The sequence below is a fragment of the Ambystoma mexicanum genome, chromosome 5p, assembly GCF_040938575.1.
Source record: "Ambystoma mexicanum isolate Mex_15411 chromosome 5p, UKY_AmexF1_1, whole genome shotgun sequence".
Lineage (NCBI taxonomy): Eukaryota > Metazoa > Chordata > Amphibia > Caudata > Ambystomatidae > Ambystoma > Ambystoma mexicanum.
Window position 1 is genome coordinate 357,388,974 of NC_090930.1, and position 23,157 is coordinate 357,412,130.

The following is a 23,157-nucleotide window of genomic DNA, read 5'->3' on the forward strand; positions in this document are numbered from 1 at the left end:
AAGTGAGCAATGGCAGGATTGTAATCATTAATGAATTGGCATTCCTTATCTCTTTTTAAATTATAGATATTTCTTGGTGACTTACCAGTAAAATGGTGTCGAACAGATGGCATCAAACTATTCACTCGAGCAACTGTTGTCACATGCCTTGGAAAGCCAAATCTGCACTCAGTGTAGTACTTGTCTTTACTTTTTTATTTTCTCTGACATAACCTACCCCATGAGTGCCTTTGCAATTTTTCCACCTTGTTCTGTAGATCAGTATTCACATTCTGAGCAGGAACAGAACAAGTAACATATTTTTCTATGAATTCCAATACACAGCCATCACTTTCTTTCCCAAACTGAGGAACATCTTTAATCCACAACAGCATATGTATATGTGGAGCCCCACGTGCCTGGTACTCTTTCCTCCAAAAGATTTGTTCCACAGTGACTGGTGGACCATTTTCTTTATTACATATAACATATAACATGGCTAAAATTCTGTGATGAAAGAATCGCGATAAACATACTTTATCCATGGAACACAATTCTCCTGGTGTCATGTGTTCATTGTCTTCTCTCTGTGGATTAGTTTCACAAATTCACTATGCAAGATCATCCCAACCATACTCAGTGCAACTTAAAGTCACAAACCATGCTGGAGAGCCCAGGTTTCTGATCATGCATCTAACCTCAGAGTGCCTCCTATACAAATATTCCTTGGTTCCGCTCATTGAAGCAAGAATATTGGTAAGTTTACCATCTTAAACTTCATTTTTTTCTTTGACCTGTTGCAGCGTCTTGCATGCTGAACGATTTTGAAATCTAGTTCTGGTCTGAAGTGTATGAACAACAGCATGACATTATGTTGAAAATTCACTTTCACACAATAAGTGAAAAATATATTCAAGATTGGTGCGGAATCAGGAATTCTCTTAATATATTCTTGTACAACGATATTCTGAAGAAGGAATTGGAAACTTCTGATCATCCAATCGGTCTCCTATACTAGTAGGAACAAGCATAGGGAAACGTTTCTAACATATTTGCACCATCATTACTTTCATTTGATAACATTTTAAACTGTCACCCATGACTTTATGTGAGTGTAGAAGATGAATAGTATAATTTTCATACAAACTACTCCCCTCTGCAACAGATAGTGGTTGGAACTGACCTTCGCTGCTTTGTTGGTTGACTGGTGATGGTACTGTCACACTGCCATTTTATAAATCATTGGGCCTCATTACAACTCAGGCGATAAGGGTTTTACGGCAGCGTAAACAGCGCCGACCCTTACCGCCTGAGTACGAGGTCCCTTAACGCCATGGAGGTTTTAACACCTGCTTTTAGCAGGTGTTAAAATCCATGGCGCTAAGGGACCATGGAGTTAATTACGCCACCGTAATTTACGGTGGCGTAATTAACGCCTTCCCCACTCCCATTATGCCCTATGGGGCAAAATGGGAATGGGGAAGGGAAAATGGGAAAATGGGGATTTACCGCCCCGCCAAGGTTGGAATGGGGCGGTAAGTCTACCACCATGTAACTTACCGCCTGGGTCGTAATGAGGCCCATTGTTCTCCAATAGAAACGCTAATACTTTTTTCACCTTTCATATATCTATAAGCTGTTGCCAAATTTTCTTATCTTTTGTGGCAGCGCCATTTACTAAAACTAACAAAAAATCTGCAATGTTATGCTTCACTCCTAGAGTATTGACATTTTCTTCTGAATTGAGAGGTAAATACACAACTTTGCCTCTCACACATTGCACTGATGATTTCTTAGTCAAGTTGGATATCTCTGTTTGCAATCTAACAATAACTTGAAAAGGATGAACAATTTACAGTGCAATTACTTCAAACATGTTCAGTTTTGGAAGGACAACAGGGATTATCAGGCACTACCATGTCGTTCAAGACACTTCTTGCAGGCATACTTGTCAGATTATAAAATCCAACACAATGTCTATAAACATAAAGTGCCTCACTTGTATCAAATTGTTCTTCTACAAATACAGATAAAGTTCTTTCCAAACATCTTCTACACTCTGTTTAATTGTCTCCTCAATGTGCACAAGTTGCACTTGTGACTTATAAAAAGTGCATCGACAAGATACGGAAACAATGTCAGCTATTTCAGTAGAAGACAACTCAAAAATTGCAATACTTTTCTATACTGTTGAACAGTCAGATCTTTTGAAAGCATAGAATCATCATTTCCACTTCCTGTAAGTGTTTCATCTACATACACATAATCTTTCAAATGCATTATATCTATCATTTGCAGTGTAGAAACTCAACTTTCTACAATTTGTTTGATTCAAAAGTCCAAGAGACATACCTGGTGTTTTGTACTCATATAGTTTAAATAGAAGGTATCTTATTTTAGTATGATGTGCAGCCAGCATACGTATATGATGAAACTGATGCTTACATCTAGTTTTATCAAGACAAGACCCCAAAGTCCTGTTTTTTTCACAAACATCATAGTCATCTATTCTCTGTAGCATCTTGCTCTGTCTTTGAATATTATTATTTTTGTGCAAAACATGCAAGAATCTCTTTAAGACGTTACAATAAAATGTGTCAAAAATGTGCATGTCCATACCTCACTTTGCTTTTTAGGTTTTATTCTAGACTGACCTAAACTTTACATTTCTGTATTATCAGACCTTAGCACTCTGTCTTTTTTATAAATCACACCATTTTGGACTTTATAGCTACATCCACTCTCATCGGTAGAAAGGGGCACATTATTTCCTAGAATGTAACTCTCCACATTAAAATCATATTTCGGTATTAGGAGTGTTTTTCCACTCTCTGTGAAACACCTCACAAATGTCGTCAATTGTAAGTACGTGCAATGTTTCAATAATTCTATAGAATAGTGTAGTCACCTGAAGGAATTTCTTACATTTATTCAATACACAAATTAACAATTTTCTTTTCATATGAAAAGCTTTCTTAATTATTACTTCTACTTTTTTCTTTTGCAAAAAATGCTTTGCAATATATCTAGATTTTGGTTTTACCCATCTCCAATGATTTGTAAAAACTCGAGAGTGGTACATTTTCCAATATATATATATCTGTATTCCTCTGTTTAAAATTGATAGCAGATGTGCTATCATTTCTTCTAAAAATCTTAGTTTTTTTACTTACTACTACCAGTTATAAAACATTTTTTTCATCACTTTCACTAAAAACATTCCCGGTTCCATTAATTTGATCAGTTGGCACATCTCCGAATTAAAGTTGCAGATTGTTAAAAGTATTATCGATAAAAAATGTACATTGTACATGTTTACCTACCTGCATATTATTCTTCATTCTGGCACGTTGTTGTTACTTGCTTGATGGCATCTTAGAAAAAAGCTGTAAACAAAAACATTTGGGATGGTGAAGGTCAGTGATTGTGTTTTTTATATTTTCAATATATAAAATGAATTGTTTATATAAAATGTATTCAATATATTTAGGTTTGTAATTTAGTACATTTTAAAGAAATTACTTGGAAAGTTGGGTTTTCCATATTTTATTTCAGTGTTTTCTGAAGAGAGTTCAAGCAGTAGTACATGTTATGCTATGGTTATGTGTGAGAAAAAGATATTTTCCATTTCTAATGTCCTTGCTTCTTTTTCTATAGGTAGTACCTGGCAAATCCGATAGTTGGTGCAAATATTTAATTTCATATGTGCATCCCTTATCATGAATTCTAAGGATTTGAAACAAATGGTCAATATGATTGAACAAATTAGCCCAGGTTTCATTCAGTCTTAGCATTGTGAAAATGTAAGTGCCACCCACAAATACATCACAAACTGAGAAACTCAGTTGCCACCTATTGAAACTCTACTTTGCTCATTTTACTTACGATACATGCAATCCTTCACACACTCCCTAAAATCATATGAGGCTAATCTACAAGAGATATGTCAGCCATTAGGCAAAAGGCATTCCTTCATTAGAAATATGAAGGAAGGGCACATGGTCTTCTCCCTCTACATTCATTGTTCACTATAAACTGAAGGTGCAAAGTGCGCATCCTAGGCCTGAGCACAGTAAACACTGCATACATTAGCATACTTTGTTAATTTGCATACATAAACGTGTTGCAAGATAATATTTTACACATCTTTGGTTTGATGTAACAACCTGCCATTCATGAATCTTTGGCGTGTCCTCAATTCATGAGGAAGGTGATGAGGGAGGAGAGATAAAAGGGAATGCTCTGCCATTCACGCATTACAAGTCTCTACTGAAGCACTTACAAAGGAGTGTGGGATCCCCTCCTCTGAGAACGAGCATGTGTCAAATACCCTGTTCTATTGAATGTCTACCACTCAGGAGGGTCTTCAACCACATTTTATCTCATAAGGACTGCAGGCCAGCTCCAGGCAGACAACATTGAGTACAATGCTGGTCACGTGACCAGGCACTGCCACTCACTTGCTCCTCCCACCACCTATTTAATCAGTCCACCTTAGGTGTCCTCAGCAAAGGATGTGCAAAGAGAAGGACTGCAGCTGTTTGTACCTGTTCAGGCCTGATAGGGCCAACGGCCTGACCTGCTATCCTGCATTTCACCTACAAACTAATCGCTACTACAGCTGCTCAATAAAAGAAATCAGCATGTGTGTCCTCCCTCCACTGTCCATCCCCACTCTCACTATGGTTTAAATGGCCAAGTGCCCTGGATAGCCCCAGAAAGATCCACTAGCAAACCTCATCAATATTGCCCTTGCCCCCATTCCAGTGAACCTTTATTAAGTAATACCTGGCAAACTGTAACTTTATCTTCAGAGTATAATTTCCAAACCACTTCTCAAGAGAAGAAATGTTGACTGGAAACTTAGTGCTTGAGTAATGATCCACTCTGTGTCCTATGGCATAAAATCCAAACGCTAAGCCAAATCATCCCTGGATGCAATTTGCAGTGAACCCCCTTCCCATTTAAATCCCAAAGATATTGTGGGCATACTTCCTCTATTAGAGGATTTGTCTGCACCACCACCTGACAGGATTTGCCTGCAATGAAGGCTAAATAGCCTGCCTCCCCATCTTGCTGCATAAGTAAGTGACGGTGGCCTTAATACCATTTTGAAATCTATGTTTTCTTTCCTAATTAGACTTACCATACTGCCGACATCTCGCTCACTCTGTCTAATTTCCCTTATCACCACCCTACTTTGCTTTTTTTCTTCCTGTACTGATTTATCATCCCTATGCTCATGACAGCTATCCGATAGAGACCTTGTATTCGACACTGTAAGAGGTCATATGGATTGGTGAATTACATGTTTAAAATCGCTCATGGAGTATAACCCGACTTTATGCTCCAAAGTGGTCTCAATGAATGTACATTTTAAAGTTACTATTAAAATGTACTATATTATCATTGTTTTATTTACACCTATTGCAGACACAATTTACAACCAGGGAGAAGGGTCCACTCCCTCCCCTTTCCGTTGTTAAGATAAAGGATTATGCCACCAGCATGTCATGATCACTTAAACTAATTTCTTGAATGTGAAAATCCCGACATGTCTCTAAAAGGTCTTTAGTGACAAACACATACTCAAGAGCAGAAGAGTTTCCCTTATGCCATGTCTGTCTCCACATCATGCTATGTTTGGTTTTAATTAATGCCCCATGTGTAGCACAACCACACTCAGAGTAATTAAAAACCTCAGAGTAATTATCACGACATGTAGGCTCTCCACAATTGGAATTCAAATCCCCTGCAACTATTATGAACCATCCAGTGTAAGTGATGTAACACTCTTCAAATAACAGTGACAATCACCCTAATATCACACTTAGCTCACCATGTAAATGTCGCCAATATATGTTTACCACAAACAGTGGATCTGAGAACAATTAATTTCACACGGCAGGACAACCCCTAGCACCCCTCTGGCCAAATCCTGTTGCTTTAAGATTGTATACCCAGAATAATTCTGGACTGCAACTATTAGACTGCCTGAGGGTCAGCCGGGGCATCCTTTAACAGCAGATTGAAACACAACCTGATAACCATCTAAGACTGGGCAAAATATCAACCATACTTCCTGCAGCAAAAAGAGAGTCTGTGTTCTCAGGAATGTGCACAGCTCGTGATTATTCAACAATTCATTGAATCCCCACACATTGCAAAAAACATATTTCAAGTAGGAGGGTGCACTAAAGGCGTTGTTTTGAACTGCTTCAATTGGGAAATAGAATTGTTTAGTGCCACAGCTGACCATCTCCAATCACTGACATTAATGGGGCTATGCTCACAATTAGCCATTCCCACCCCATCTTTGAAGTGTACCAGTTGGTGGCTAGCTCCCCCGTCAACCTCTCCCCTATGTGGATTAGTTACCACCCAAATAATTAAACAGGATTCCACACAGGGTTCTATTTTTGGGCTCAAGGGGGTTACAACATATCCCAATTGCCTCCGGTTGGTTACCTCTTACAAAATCCCTTCATACAAAATCCTAGATGGAATAGCTAGGGTGACTCGATTATCCCTCGCTGGATTTAGACATTCCACAAGCTCTATATGCTTTTTCGTGGTCAGCCTAAGGCTAGGAATCTTGTAGAAAATATCCAGAACATTCACCCATTTCTGAATACCCAATCTCCCAGATTCAAAGTGATATTAGAAAAGCAATTTAGGGGAGTCCTACCCTCCCCTACTTCCTAGGCCCAGCCTGTATTGACTGCTGATCGATCACCAAAGTTACTCTTTGATTTGATTAGACTTGTTTTGAAGACTGCTGTAAAGGCTGATCTATGGGCGTGGTCTGTGTCAATGTGGGGATAGCAGTTTGAGTCCCCAGAGTATGAGTCTCCGCATTGCACTTTGAAGCAGGCTAAGCCAAAATGTCAGAAATGCCAAACTACTTAGTGAACATGTCCTTCGGCTCTGGGGCACTCCATAGTCCAACCTTAAAATGGTACCTACTCTCCCAATTGGCCCCCGCTCCTTCCATGTCAAAACCTCAGCCGGGGTGAAAGTAAACTGAGTCTGTTCTTTAAAAAGACGGCCCATATGTTAAGTCACCAATAGTTAGTATGGATCTATTATCCTCCAATGCCTGTACGCTGTCTGGGACTTGCCAAGGGCTCCCCTGCTTCAACTTACTTACCTTACATGTGTCCTTTGCCTCCTGTCTTGATTTGATGGAAGGCTGCTCAAGTACAGGAGGACTCACAATATAACGGAATTTCCTTGATGACAGGTTGCCGCTCCTTTTCACCACTTAGCAAGCCCTGCCCACCTGGTGCCTTCCTGCTTGCCGCTCCTTTTCACCACTTAGCAAGCCCCGCCCACCCGGTGCCTTCCTGCTTGCCGCTCTTTTTCCCACTTAAGGAGCCCTCCAGCCTCTTTTCCTTTGCAGCTGAGGAACAGGTGTAAGTGGATCTAGGTCACCTGGCCTAAGTCCCGCCCACCTGGTGCCTTCCTGGTTGCCGCTCCTTTTCACCACTTATCAAGCCCCACCCACCTCGTACCTTCCTGCTTGCAGCTCCTTTTCACCACTTAGCAAGCCCCGCCTACATGGTGCCTTCCTGCTTGCTGCTCTTTTCCCTACTTAAGGAGCCCTCCAGCCTCTTTTCCTTTGCAGCTGGGGAGCAGGTGTAAGTGGATCTAGGTCACCTGGCCTAAGCCTGCCCACCTGGTGCCTTCCTGGTTGCCGCTTCTTTTCACCACTTAGAAAGCCTCGCCCACCTGGTGCCTTCCTGCTTGCTGCTCTTTTCCCTACTTAAGGGGCCCTCCAGCCTCTTTTCCTTTGCAGCTGGGGAGCAGGTGTAAGTGGATCTAGGTCACCTGGCCTAAGCCCCAACCATCTGGTGCCTTCCTGGTTGCCGCTCCTTTTCACCACTTAGCAAGCCCCACCCACCTGGTGCCTTCCTGCTTGCCGCTCTTTTTCACCACTTAGCAAGCCTCACCCACCGGGTGCCTTCCTGCTTGCCGCCCTTTTCCCTAAGGAGCCCTCCAACCTCTTTCCCTTTGCAGCTGGGGAGCAGGTGTAAGTGGTTCTAGGTCACCTGGCCTAAGCACCACCCACCTTCTTAGCCCTGACTCCTCCTTCCTGCTCTTAACTCTTAGATGAAGGGCGTCTCTGGCCCGGGCGTCCGAAGTGAAGGGCAGTCAAAGAAAAGGGCTATTGCTGTTTGGACCTGTTCAGACCAGGAGGACCCAGGGTCCAACCCCCTGCTAAAACAGCAGGTAAACATGCACCAACATGTGTTTGCACCCTCTCCCCTCAGGCCATCCCCACCCTCTCTGGTCCCCCTGTGTTGTTCCCTTGTACACCCCCCTTCCTGCACACACGATTCTGTCCTGATACATTCTTGTTTCACCATCACCGCCTTGTGGCCAATGCTGGAGTTGACTTTTATGGACTTCATTGATTCACGGTGGGTCACCCTTTCTCACCTCTCATGCTGGACTTCCTTTGCATCTTCTACTCATGGTGGCCCTAAATCATGCTGTTCCATCTTCATCTTGTATCCTGGCTTGCAAAATTATGTGTTACTACTGACTTCTGCAATTGTATTCGCTCTCCTCTCTTGCTTCTCTACTCTTTTTGACTGCTTACTCTCTGTTCTCTCCTCCCCACCATCCCCTCTCCTTTTTCCTATCTCCTCACCTCCTCCCCTTACTTTCTTCTATGCACTTACTCAGAATTGTCCCAGGACCTACTATGATAGCAACCTTGTCTGTCGCTCCCATATCCTCTTACTGCCCCCCCTCCCTCCAGCACTATCTGTAACGTTGTCAGGCCTAGTACGATAGTCACTTGTTTTGTTCTTCCCCTCCCTTTCTGCACCCCTCTCCCTCACCTTTTGTTTTCCTCCGGCTCTACCAGAAATGTCATCAGGCCTAGTACGGTAGTCGCCTGTCTGTTTCCATTTTCTTCCCACTCCCCTCCTCCCTTCCTTATCTATGTCTTAGCACATGCACTATCTGAAATGTCATCAGGTAAAGTACGATAGTTAATTTCACATCCTTACTGTTCATGGCCTGTAAGAATGTTGTTGTATTTTCCCTTGTTCCCTTTCTTGCATTGAAGTGCTTTGAAACACTATAGGTGTAGGTATAGGTGCTATATAAATAAACTATCATATCATATCATATCATATCATATCTTACCAGACATTCCTATTATTTATTGGTGTGTGTTCTCCTTCTTTTCATCAAAGGGAAGATAACCTTCTCCATGTTCCCTTAAAATAGATTGCTCTCTTGTTGGGCTGGGACATTTTTATCCCTCTTTTCAGACACCAAATGGTTTAGATTGGTAACCGAGAGGGAGAAGCCAGGAGACTCGGTTGCACCAACCGCCGCCAAGGCAGCTAAAGTCATCGTCCCTGCCCCACCCAGCCACGCCTCCTCAAGTTTTGCGAGATGCAAGGATATGTTACTCAAAGAAATGGTCTGCCCTTTTATTTTATCACAAATGTTGTTACAAAGATTGATTAAAGAGGTGAGCACCAGATGGATGTCCTTCTGTGATGGTCAGCCTTTGATTCCTACCGATTGGGCATTTGGGATCGCTCCTGTATGACCATATCACTCATCATGGAGGCCAATGTTTCCGACATACTCAACTCCCCATTATAAATATGGGTGAATTATTGAGTAATGATGAGCTCATTGGTGGTAGTTCAATAACATTACTCATAGGCGGATCAGTACCAGACACAAAGTTCTCAATAGCTGGTTGCCCCAAAATGTAATTCTCAACAGAATCTGGTAAATCACCAAACTCACTCTCCTGCGATGGATCCACACCTTCCATATTATTGGGAATAATGGGGAAACGATCCTCAATTTTCAATTTCACACTTTTCTTTTTGGCCAATAACTTTGGTGCAGTCCTACTAATCTCATTAGGTGGAGAGAGTGGCAGAGAGGAGGCCATTTGTGATGCTGAAAATGCATCGGAGGGACAGGGCCTCCGTATCCTTCTCCTTTACTGCTTTTTATCGTGTGTTCTGTCGTGTTTTCCGTGCAGGACTCTATGTGGGACTCCTGGCGGTGCAGACCTCTCTTTTGGTTTGGTGGACAGACCCATGGGATACCCTTATGGCACTCATGGGTGGGGTTACAACCCTGTGCCTCTAGTGTATGTTTTTTGGCACCTGTGTGTGGCCCACAGAGCAGGGTATGGGCTGGTGGCAGCTCCATGCTGAATTTGACAGGTGCTCTGAATATCCTCAATTTTGGGAAACCCAGGCCCTGCCATTGGGATCCATTGATTCCTGATAGGAAACAAGATGGCCCCGTGGCCTCTTGCTTTCTATTGCCTGTTACCTTGTTTTCCCAAAGTTCAGGGAAGCCCTGACTCTGTCCCTTCCCCCTGACCGGCTGTTGGGTGGAAATTCCATATATGGTGTTGTTGTGAAGTCCAGGCCAGACTGGCTGGAGCCTTCCCAGTGACTGTATGTTGTGGGTACACCCTGTGGGTGGGACCTGGGTGAATGGAGTGTGTGACGAATACGCACTCTATGTTGTGGGTGTCTAGTATCTGGTGTTTGACACAATGACTGAGATGACTAGACGGCCCTGCCCGAAACTGGTATGAATGCAGTGTGGAGTGTTGAATGGCTGGGTACTTGTCCCAATACACATAACTTGTTGTGAGTGTCTGGAGAGGAATGGCCTGAATGCCCTATGCACCTGATTGTATGCCTGCCTGCATGAATGCCCTTCTGACCGATTGGTTGCGTGAGTGTGACCCAGCAGAATAAATGGGAGATCAACTAGTATATCTGGGGCCTCTCACTGCTAGAATTTGTGTTCAGAAGCTGAAGTCCACTACAACGAGTAACTGGAGTAACTGAAGCTTGACCTTGAAGCCCTGCTGGAGGAGAAGAATTGTTGTTTCTCTCCTTCACAATCTGAAAGCTGCTGTGTCTCCAAGGACTGACCCAGAGAGGACCTGGTAAGGCACCCTCTTCCCGAGCTACGAGGGACCATCGTGCACCAGCAGATCTTTGCCAAAGCTCCCTGGTAGACAGACCTACGACAGGCTGCTGACCCGAGACGGGGGCTGCTGTGGAATCCCAAGGAGAAGCCCCCAGACTGTTTTCCGCCACTGTCGATGACCGCTGTGGCCGACGGGAGCCGCAGTGCTCCCGTTCGCCTAAAAACTTTCGAATCCAAGGACGCTCTCGTCCGCATCATCGCCGCTGTATCCCGCTGGAGAAGGTCTGACCATTGATGCACCGAGGAGCATCTGCCAGTGGGTTTCCCGCCACCCCAAGACCACAGAGACCCCGACGACTCGACGCCCTTGCTGGGCCACAGTTCTTCAAACTCTTTGCGGTCCAGAACTACCGACACCGAGGTGCCCCGCATGCCTCCTCCTTGCAGAACGTTTACGCTTCCCCGTCAACGAGCACCACTAGGAATGAAGCCGCCACTTCACTGTCGTGGGACGTTCGACGACCCGTGACTCCTGCCTTAAAGGGGGGGCACTCATGAAGGGCCGTCAATTCCTGGCGGGGAACGCTACAATTCCAGGTACATTGGGGCTGTAGAACTATTGTAGAAGGAAATAAGACTCATAGAACAATATATGGACTGGGTTTATGCTTTATCTTTATCTTACAGGTTGCCCAGGTGGGGGGATCTCCACACAGAACTCTGCTTAATGGTAGAGGCCAGTATTCTGTCTATTGTTTCAACCATCTTGCTTTCCCTCCTCTTTCTGTTGGTAGTTTCCTTGTTATTGATCGGTGTGACATTTTGACAGTATAGTTGAGTAACTTTAATGAGATATGATAATACTTGTGGTACCACTTTAGCACTTTAAAGGAGGTTTCTGGATACAGAATAATTAATTTTGATCTGGCCATTCTACTTCACTTGGGAATAATCAGTCTAGTTGTAAATTGTATAGCATGCGGGGCAACTCAGAGATTCAAAAAGCATCAGTTCAAAAGAAAAGGGGTCTGGAACATGATGACTAACTATAGGAATGCACAGAAGGGTTTACTTCTAGCCCCTGGATCACCTTAAGAGCAAGCGTGTCTCCTTTCAATACAGAAACGTAATCTGTTCCTATTCCAGATCCAGCACACAATAACATTATCCTGTCTACATTCCAGCAAGTATTTACTCCTCAGAAATCAATAGAAAGTCATACAACGGCACAGAGTGAGGATTTATAGTACACTAATCTTCCAACATACATAGGTATATGCATCACTAAAGAATGACACCAAAAAAGTAAACCAGAGGGCCATAGTCTTACTTTACCAATTGGATATTTGCATGCCCAGGTGAACAGAAGAACTAGAAGGTGACACATGACACAACCAAAACACACATGTAATGATCTTTCTACAAGTTGTTGAATCATGTGCCCATAAAATATGAATAGAACATGCAAGAGAATGTTCATTGTCATTCAGGTCTGTATCCACCAAGGAGCTTGTCATGAACACACCTGAGGTCCTTTGAGATGCTCTACACATGTACCCTAATCTCCCTATGCATGTGGCATACACCCGAAAATTAAAGGAGCCAGAAAGAGAATTTCAGCAAGAGCTACCGCACAAGGATGCTAGTCCACTTAACCTCTGTATGTGAGAGTGAGTGGTGGGAATCGATCTGTGAAACCTACACTTTGAATGTTCTTGAGTTTTATGAATCGTAAGCCACATGAAGTCTTGTGGTTGCCCCAGCCACTTCTGCACAGAGAAATATTATGATAAGTTAAGTTTTGCTTTAAATAAAGTGTCTGGTTTATATGAAAAAGTGCTTAAGAGGACATTTTCCTGGGATTGTAGTTAGAGTTTTAAAAAACTGCTGACCATTGTATTGGCTTGAGTGTCCTGGTTAGGATCATAATAAGCATATGTTCATTACATGTTTTAGGTTACCTGTTATACCCTGGCTACCTTTGTAGGACCTTTTATGATTTAGAGACACACAAATATTTACTTTTCTTTTTTAAATTGCAAGTATAACATTTTGTAATTTTTGGGGGGATATTTGAACACATTATGCCAAGCACAAACTTACAAAATAATGGAACTCAAATGGGAATGCAGAGTAATATTTTCCAGTGCCTGGGAATGGACAATTACCGGGTAATTGCCCATTCCCGGGTGCCAGAAAATAAATGAGTCCGCGGCGGCAGCCATGCAGTTTTTACAGTTTTTAACGGCACGGCTACTGCCAGACTCATAATCAGGCCCGTGAATGTGATGGAGCACACAAATTCCTGACAGACAATATAGCTAATGGGTGATAATGGATGTGTCATTGTGCACACATATAGACAGAGGGTCAGTCTGTTCCAGGAAAGTAGTGAAGAAGACCCAAACAATGAACAAAATTATCAAATATTCACTTAACACTGTTTACCAACTTGTCTGTGTCAATTCAGTGCAGACTCGCTGCAGACATGTTTTACTTCCTTTACTTTCCTCCGCCCTTCTGTTTGCTTTATTCGGAGGAGCTGAGTCACTGGCCCTCTTGCTGGAGGTGTCATCCGATGACTATTCAGGAAAGGGGCAATGTATGCCAGGGTGTGTTTCTAGCAACACCTATTTTCTGCCCACCATAGTACACACCTGCGTACAACTACTGCCCGTGCTGAAAAGCGGTGTTGCAGAGATCTGGCTCAGGATTTCAAAAACCCAGTGCTTGTTTAAGAAAGGAACATTTTGTTCAATTTGTGCAAACTGCAATGCTATGTTAATACCAGCAAGCTCCGGGCCCTGGCCTTTCCCGTATTGAAAATAATTGTCCATTCCAAGGCCCTGCATGTAATCCATGCCTGCAATAGAGGACCCTGTGACACTGCTGCTGATACTTGCACTTTGATGTCAGTTGCAGCAGGGCGCATGCTGTGTGCATGAGGCCGCAGAGTAAAATGTTATTCCGCAAAACAGTCGGTTGAGCGCAAGGTATCCACAACACAACATGCAAACTGATTAGTGTTATGGTGGGGCACGGCAATTTGGTAATATTGTTCTGGCTCCACTCACTGACCGTGTGAGAGTAGTCACTGCTGGAAAGCAGTTTGTGTGCAGTGTTACAGTTATTGTCATTGCTCAATTTGACAGTCCGTTTTAAGCCACCTGCCTGCACCGATGCCATGGCAATGGAGTCTGACAGCAGCTCCATGGAAGTTAATGGGTCTCATTACAACCTTGGCGTTAAGGGTTTAACGGTGCCGTAAAAGGCTGCGGCGTTAAAGTCCAACCCGCTAAGGGACCTTGGTGCTAATTACGGCACCGTAATTTACGGTGCGGTAATTAGCGCCTTCCCCATTCCCATTGAGCCCTATGGGCCAAAAATGGGACTGGGGAAGGGGCCATGGTGAATAGGGATTTACCGCCCCACCAACCTTGGAATGGGGCGGTAAATCCGCCATCCACCATGCCGGAATCCGGCATGGACCATGGTGCTAATAGCACCATCGTCCAACGCCAGGGTTGTAATGAGGCCCAATGTGTTACTTCCATGGCAATGGCAGTCAGGTGGGGATGGCAAGTCATCCAATGGCGTGCCTGGCCCCAATCACGAGGGCCGTAATAGAAAAACTACAAAAATGAATGTTGGTTACTGCTCAAGAACCTATTTCAATAATTAAATAAAAGTAAACTCCACATCAGCCCAGACAAACACTGTCACAAATGAAACACTGTTGTCAATTGGTCAATAACTACTGTTGTCATTCAATCATGTTTGCCACTTTGCCATATCTCAGGTCAATCCTTAACAACTATGGTCCCCTCTTATTATCATTCTTGATAGTGATGTCCTCATAGCTCCTCAAAATTTCCCTTGCTATCGATTTCCTATTAGAGGACCCGTTTTTATACGAACCCAATTTTTATTTATCAAAATGTACTTTCTATTCAGAATAATGAACTCAGGTGTTATATTAGTGTTTTAAAATTAAACTGGAGTGTTGCACCTGTTGCACGGTCTGAAACATCATTTGTATTCTTCTTGAAATGTTGATTGAGTCGGATTTGCTTCATAACACAATTAAACTCAGCTCGAACATCATGTGTCTTTTGAGACTTCCTGAGAATAACTGGCAAACATATATTCATGTCATCTTGTTATGTTTCAACTAGGACATGATTGTTCATGTCCACTACGATTTCTCCCTTTGCATGTTTTCTGCTCTTGAATGCCGATTCCTGGGTTCCACCTCTGCCTGACCAAAGCATACTTTCCGGTGTGATCTCCTACCTGCATGTTGAAAATAATATGCAGACATAGGCCATTTCAGCCACTTCCTTCTCACTTCCATTTGTAGATATATATGATGTATCCCTAAATCCCTCTCTATGAGTGTTGTTTAATAGCTCCTTTTTATCTCCAAATCCTACCCTAATGTGTTAGCCAATGTCCCAGCTCTTTGAGATAATCAAACTAGCGAGTCACTTTCACATTCATTACCCACACAAGTTTATTTCTCAAGGGGCTCAATACAATCTGGAAACAGGAATGGTTAGTTTGTTGACTACCATCATTTTCTCATTTGACAAATTTCAACTCATGCCATCAATACCGACCCTTCTGAAGAGCCATCTCTCTGGACTTCCCCTGTTGATAAAAGTCCCTGTACATACTGTTGGGCAAACTGTGCTGAATTCTAAATTATTGTTTATCGCATTGTAATTTGTTGTATGCCTTAATTCCTCAGTAATTTAAGGAACGACCTAGGCTGGTATGAATAAAATGTACAACAAAAGAGAGGAGATTGACCGTTAACTCAATCATGTATTTGAAGGGTAAAATTCTGGGAATACGTACAAACCACTGCTCATCCAAAAGTTGGGATGATCTCTCTCAAAATTGATCCAGCGACTGCTGCAAATGTTCAAGTCAGATTCAGATAAGTTTGCAAATCCCTGTATATTTCAAATCCGTCTGAACCGGTTCCACACTTATTAGCTGCATGCATCCATTTCTCATGGAATGCTGTACATTCAATACAAAATTAGGGTTAGTTCTTGACTACCAGGCTATCTGGAAGTATTTCATTTCTTCAGTACTCTTCCATTAAGGTTTCATGCAATGCAAATCTCAAATGTCATCTCCTGGTCTGCCTAATAATTTCATCCACCCCATCATTCATGAATCTTGTGTAGAGCCATCTCTCAGGACAAACATTCCTGCATTTAATGTTTGCTGAACTGCACTGCTTTCTTTTTGCTCATATTGACATCTGTTGTAGGGCCTAGCTCCTCACTCATTCAAAGAACATGGACCCCCACTACATATGCTGCTATGAACAAAATGCACAACAAAAGAGAAGGGATGTGGATACTGACCGTTATTAGCACCATGGATGCCTCCAATACCGGGTCCGTGTCTGGTCTGGTTGAATGGGGATTTACCGGGACATTCTGACCTGTGCGTCTCCATTCAACCAAGCATTCCCCATTCCCATTTGAGCCCCCATAGGGCTCAAGGGGAATGGGCAAGGCGCTAATTATGGGCCCGCGAATAGCAGGCCCATAATTAGTGCCCTGGTCCCTTAGCGGGACCCGTAAAGGACGTGTGGTCAGACCACATGTTCTTTGCGGTTCCCGCTAACAGACCTCGGAATTGGCTGGTAAGGGTTTACCGGCACCAGTCTCCTTACTGGTGCCCGGTAACCCTTACCGCCCAACTCAGAATGACCCCCACATGTTTTTGAAGGGTAGTATTCTGGGGATATATCCAACCCCCTGCACATCAATAAGGCTTAGCAACATTTCTCAAAATTAATTCAAAGGTTCCTGCAAATCCTTTAGGGAGATTGTTGTGGCCTTATGAGGCCCTGAATAACAACACGGACACCAGATACGTCCTTCACCTTTTATTTCTTCCTACATACTAACTACCCCTTCCTTCCTGCCTCCCCTCCACCCGCCCCTCCTTTTCCCGTTTCTAGTTTCACTTTCCCCTTAAAGGGGCAGATGTCCTTTTTCCTTCACAACACCCCCCCTTATTTATCAAGTAAGTTCAGTGTCTACATTTCCTCAATGAGACAGGTGGGTCTTCTTGCAACTCTTTGGGGCTGGCTGGCTGGGTCACTTCTTTCATCATCATGGTCTGGTGACCTGGGGGCCTCAGGTGGTTCGGGGCTGTCCCTTGGCCTTCAGGCTCATCTTCTTCGAGGGGCATGTCCTCGTCCGGGTCTTCGTGGAACATTTTTCGGAAGAGTGATGCATTCTTGTTATTTCAAACAAACAATACATCATGGTCTCCCATGGTGGTGATTATTGGTACCTTGACTTCGGTCACTACCAGGGGTTCGGGCCGGTATCTCGAGTCAGTCTTCCTGGACTGGCCCTGCCGGACTAGCATGGTCTCCCCAACTGTAATTTGTGGTTCTCTGGCTCTCTGTTTCCTGTCAGCCCACTCCTTGGCTTTTTGTCTTTTCTCAGCTTCCCGTCATCTTATTTCGTCATGCTCTGCTGGGGTGTAGTCTTCCAGTTGTGGAAGCCGGTTTGTGGTTTGTATTTGATCATAAGTTCTGCCAGGGTCCAGCCCGTTGGTTTATGGGGAGTGTGTCGATAGCTTCTTAGCATTTGTGAGATAGCTTGCGGGATGGAGGCCTGGTCCTTTGCTGATTTTTGGCGTGTGTGCTTGACACGTGGCATGAAGCGTTCCACCATACCATTGGCTTGTGGCCAAAATGGAGTGATTCTTTGGTGGTGGAATCCAAGGTGTGCTGCAAATTTCTTAAACTCTTGGCCCTGGAATGGGGACCCATTATCAATTTTCACTCTGTTCAGGATGCCCAATTAACTGAAAAGTTACTGTATTGGGGCCACTATGTAATGGAAGGCCGTGGACTGCACGTGTTTCACCAGCGGGAATCGGGAGTATTCATCAATCGCCACTAGGAGGTTCCCTCCTTCTTCCGGGGGGCCATCAAAGTCAAGTGCTACACATTGCCACGGTCCCTCTGGGAGGGGGAATGTCTGCAATGGGCATGGCTGTGGGCTGGCTGCCTTTACTTGGCATGGGCTACAGTGCCTCAATATGTCTTCGACTATGGTGTCCATGTGAGGGTGCCAGACCTGATTGCATAGAATCTTTTTTGTGTTGGCTATGCCGCAGTGTACCTCATGTGTGATTATGACGAGGGGTTTCCTGAGGCTCTTGGGGGCCATTAGTCGGTTTCCTCTCAGTAGTGTTCCTGGGTTTGTTGTGGCTAGTTCGCCGTGTATCTTCTCCATTCTCGCCAGGTCTCTCCTGTCCACCTCCTCCCCCTCCTCCATATCAAAGTCTTCCTTGGCTGCCTGTCGCCATCTTTTCGTGTTCGTGAGATGGACGGCTTCCCTGTTTGTGGGGTCCGCTCTGCTAATTTCTTCAAATAGTCACGTCGTGATTGCTGGGGGAAGGGCGTTCAGTGACAGGTACACAATGTGTTCTTCGGCTTCACCCTGCATTCCGGTGTCTGGGGCTTTGTCTGGGTGCTTTGACAGGTAATCGGCGGGGTTGGCTTACCCCCAGGTTTGTGGACGATAGTGTAGTCATACTCCTGGAGGCAGATACCCCATTGTTCAATGCGTGGCGGCATCTTTATCTTGGGGTTTCCAAATAGGGCTAGTAGGGCCTGATGGTCGGTAATCAGTGTAAAGGTCCGTCTGATGATGAAATGGTGAAATTTTTCACACGCCCAGACAGCCGCTAGCCTCTCACGTTCTGCTTGTGAGTAGGCTTGCTCGGTGGTATTCAGTGCGCGGCTGGCATATGTGACTATGTGGATTTCAGTGTCTTGTTGTGGGTTGGTTAGGGCTAGTATCGCTCCCAGCCCTACTGGGCTGGCATCCACGGTTATTTCCGTGTTCCATCGTGGGTTGAAGTATGCCAGTTGGCGGATGGTTGCAAGTTCTTGTTTGATTGAAGAGAACGCTTGTTGGCACTGGTCTGTCCAGGTGAAAAGTTGGTCCTTCTTCAGCAGTTGCCATAGTGGGCTAGTGAGTGTCGCATAATGGGGAAGGTATTGTGCGCAGTAGCCTGCCATGCCCAGGAATGAGCATAGTTCAGACACATCTTTTGGGCTTGTCAGGTTCACAACAGCACTTATTTTGTCTGAATCAACTTTGATGCCTTGGTCCGAAAAGATGTGGCCAAAGAAACACAGGCTGTGAGTGTTGACTTTGCACTTCGGGCCATTGAGTGTGAGGCCAGCTTCTTGGAGGATGCGACAGACCTGGTACAGAGCATCATCATGTTGATCCTGGGTCACTCCGAAGACTAGGATATCATCACTGTAGTTGAATGCATTTGTCACTGGACTGATCAGCCTGCGTATTGTTTCTTGGAAGATTTCAGCCTCTGATGATATGCTAAAGTTCAGCCTTTTGTAGCGGGATAGTCCTCCGTGTGTAGTGAAGGTTATTATTGGTTTTGACTCAGGATCGACAACCAGCTGGTGGTAGCCTTGATTCAAGTCCAGTTTTGAGAATCTGGTGGCTTGATTGAGTCTTACCAGCATGTCTTCTATGTTTGGCCCTGGGTGTCTTTCCCGTTGAATGGCTGTGTTGGGGATCCTCATGTCAACACAGAGGCACTGGCGTCTGACTGCTTTGGGGACAATTACTAGTAAGAACACCCATAATGTGGGCCCTTCTGCTCTCTCTATGATGTTATTGTTGAGTAGCAGCTGCAGTTTGTGCATCACCTTGGCTTGGAGGTGGAACCCAATTCTTCTGGGGTGTTGTGGCACGGATCGCACTGATGGGTCAATGTGCAGTTTAATTACGTTGTCTTTCAGCATGCCAACGCCTTTGAACAGGTTTGGAAATATGGCTTGCATTGTCTCAATGTCTAATGGCGTTTGGCTGACAGCCTGTATGGACTGGGCATTTGGTGTGAGCCCTTGTATCGCTTTTGACTGATCGTAGTGGATGTCTATCAGATGTCGTGCGACTGCTGTTTTGTGGCTTAAGAGGCATCTTCCTGTTGACAGGCTTTGAATGATGTGGATTGCTGTTGGAACTCTCTTCCTCTATGTACTAGATCACACATGAATTGGCCTTTGGATGTCAAGGGTAGGGTTGCACCCCATTGAAAGATTTGGGCTTGCGACGGTTGTAGGGTGAATTTTTCAGTCAAGTTGTCATATGTTTTCTGGTTTATGACATTGACAGTGGCGCCTGTGTCAACAAGGAATTGTGTGTTGACCCCTCCTAGGTGGACTGTCACTCGGGTGCTGTACTGTCATCAGATGAGTCGGAGATGAGCTGGACATATTCCCTACTGCATCGGTCATATTCTGCATATTCCTCTGACTCTATTGGCTGTTCTTCAATAGGGGATTTTCATATAAATCTCGAGTGTTAACTTCTCTTCTTAGGTCTTTGTAGGTGTTGGTCTCGATGTGGTAAATTTGCTCTTGGCTGTTGTAGATTTCGTTAGTCGGTTCTACCTGCAGGTTTTCTACAGCTCTGATGAACCCAGGATGGGCGGAGTTCCTGGGGCTGTTGTTATCCCTCTCGAGATATGGTCGCGGGTTGAAGAGTCTTGGTGATTCATATCGTCTGATTTGTGTTGACTGGCTTGGGGCCCAGTATGCTGGTAGTTGTGGTGTCTTCTCTCGACACATGGTCTGGAAGTGATTTTCCTGGCTGCACCCCATAAACATTTGGCCAATTGCGGGGCACTGACCTTTGTGGGAAATTCAAATCCACAGCGTTAATATTGTCTTTCTGGTAGTGTTCACCGTGTCGAGTTCTAAGAGTCTTGTCTGTATGTGTTGCCAGGTTGGCTTCCTTGTCCCTGCTGGTTGGTGGCAATGGCCGCTATAGTATCTGCCTTCTTCAGGTTCTCGATGTAGGCTGCTTGGAGGTCCACTCGCTCGTACACTATAGCTAGTTCCGCTATCTCCTTCAGCGGTAGGGGCTTCTTTAGTAAGTGTTTTCGGAATTGTGAGGACAAACATTCTTCAATGACTCTCAGATGGGTGGCTTCATCGTCATTGAAGTACGCAAAATCGCAGTATGTTATTTTCCTCTGGAGGCGTAGTATGAACTGTCCGATCGTTTCCTGGGACATCTGGGTGCATTGGTTGAAAGTGTAACGTTCATGGTCCCTCTTTGGAACAACAAATAGGCAGCTGTTGATGGCATCAATGAGTCTTTGATATATTGTCCTCTCTATGGGCGGGATGGTTTTAATAACGCTTTTGATGTCTTTCCCAACGACGTTGGTAAAGATGTCTAGCTTGTTTGGTGCATCTTGATTTCCTACGGCCTTCATAAATTCTTTGAATTCGTCCATCCCTTCCTGCCACATTTTTCCTTGGTTTTCTTGAGGTTGTAGTGGGAACCGGTTTGGGTGACATAGGAATGATATTGGGTTGGTGGGAGTTAACCCAGGTGTGGATGGTGCCGTAGTGTCTACACAGCATTCCCCGATTTCAACATCTTTGGTTGTGTCTGCTAAGTTATTTGGTTGCTGATTACAGGCCGTGGCTGGTGGCAGGTCACCTTTCTCCATCACATGCGTGATGCTTGTGTGCCTGTGGTGTTCTCCTCTTGTGTGTGGACTTCCTCTTTTCCAGGTGTCCTTGGCGGATTGGCCATCTTTGTGGGTGCTGTCATCACTTTTTGGGGTTTATCGTGGGCCCCTGACTGCCCTTTGTGGCAGTGTTCCTCGCTTGCAAGTGGTTTTATGGGTATTCCTTATGTTGTAGTGGCTTTGTCACAGTTATTGTTAAACTGCCAGTGTTCCTCGCTTTCAAGTGGCTTTAAGGGTATTCCTTGTATTATAGTAGCTCTGTCACAGTTATGGTTAAACTGCCACTGTTCCTCGCCTTCAAGTGGTTTTATTACTGTTCTGTGCCCTATGCACATCTGTGCTGTGTAGTCTCCCCCTGGCCTGCCAGTGTGCCCTCCTCGCTCATGTCTGACCCTCCATGTTTCTCTCTACTTTAGGCAGCCAACGGATGCTGCTCGCGTGTTTTCGTTTCTTCTCCGGCACGCTTCCTCCTCTTTGTAGGTGGCGCTTCCTGGGTCCCGCGGCTCTGGTGCATCCGCTGGCGGCTCCGTTGGTTTTTCTGCCCTCCTGGGCGGGTGAGCTCCCTCGCTGGGTTCCTCCTTTCCGGTCTGCTTTGCTGGTGCGCCGGACCTCCTCACTTGCTGCTCACTGGATCCGATTGTCGGTGTGCCGGACCTCCTCACCGGCTGTGCTGGTCCTCTTCCACCCGGCGGCTCTGTGCTCCTCCTGCGTCACGGCGACGCTCCGGCACTCCACACTCCTCCACCGTCCGCAGTGGCGTGTGAATCTCCTCCGCTTCGTCGCCAGTTGTTGTGGCCTTATGAGGCTCTGAATAATGACATGGGACACCAGATACGTCCTTAAAATTTTATTTTTTCCTACATACTAACTTCCCTTCCTTCCCAACTCCCCTCCTCCTGCCCCTCCCTTTCCCATTTCTAGTTTCACTGTCCCCTCAAATGGGCACATGTCCTTTTTCCTTCACAACAGCGATTCATATACATTTTCTAGTTCCTGCAGATTTAGAAAAAGCACGGTTAGTTTTTGACAACGAGACACTCTGGGAGTATTTAATTTCGTAAGTAATCTTCCATTTAGATTTCATGCAATTCAGTTCTGGAATGCCATTTCCTGATCTATCTAATTTCATCCCATGCCAGCTATCAGTAATTCTACTGTGGATAAAAGTTTCTGTTCATGCTCTTTGGGGACTGCACTCCTTTCAATTCACTCATATTGAAATGTGTTTCATGGCCAAACATCTCACTAATTCTATTAATATAGCCCTTGCAATCTAGGCTGCAATTGACAAAATCTACAACAAAAGAGAGGGAACTCGTGTTCTGGGCGTTACCTCAGTCAGTTCTTTGAAGAGTTCAATTCTGGGAATACATTGAACCTACTGCATATCAAAAATCCTGTGCAAACATTCTCAAATGTGATTGTCAGGCACCTGTGAATCTTCTAGTAGATGTGGATAGGTTTGCAAGTTTCTGCTGATTCTGTTTTCCGCTTGACCTGCCTGAATCTCCTTTACAAGCCATACATCAGGTTTGGGCTGATTGTTGGGGAAAAAACATTCACAAAATAACTTAAAATGCTTCAGGAAGGGAGAGAAAAACTAGAGCAAAGGAAGGGTTTGATTGGATTTTGTGGTGCATAGCAACAGGAAATGAAGTCCAGTGCATCTGT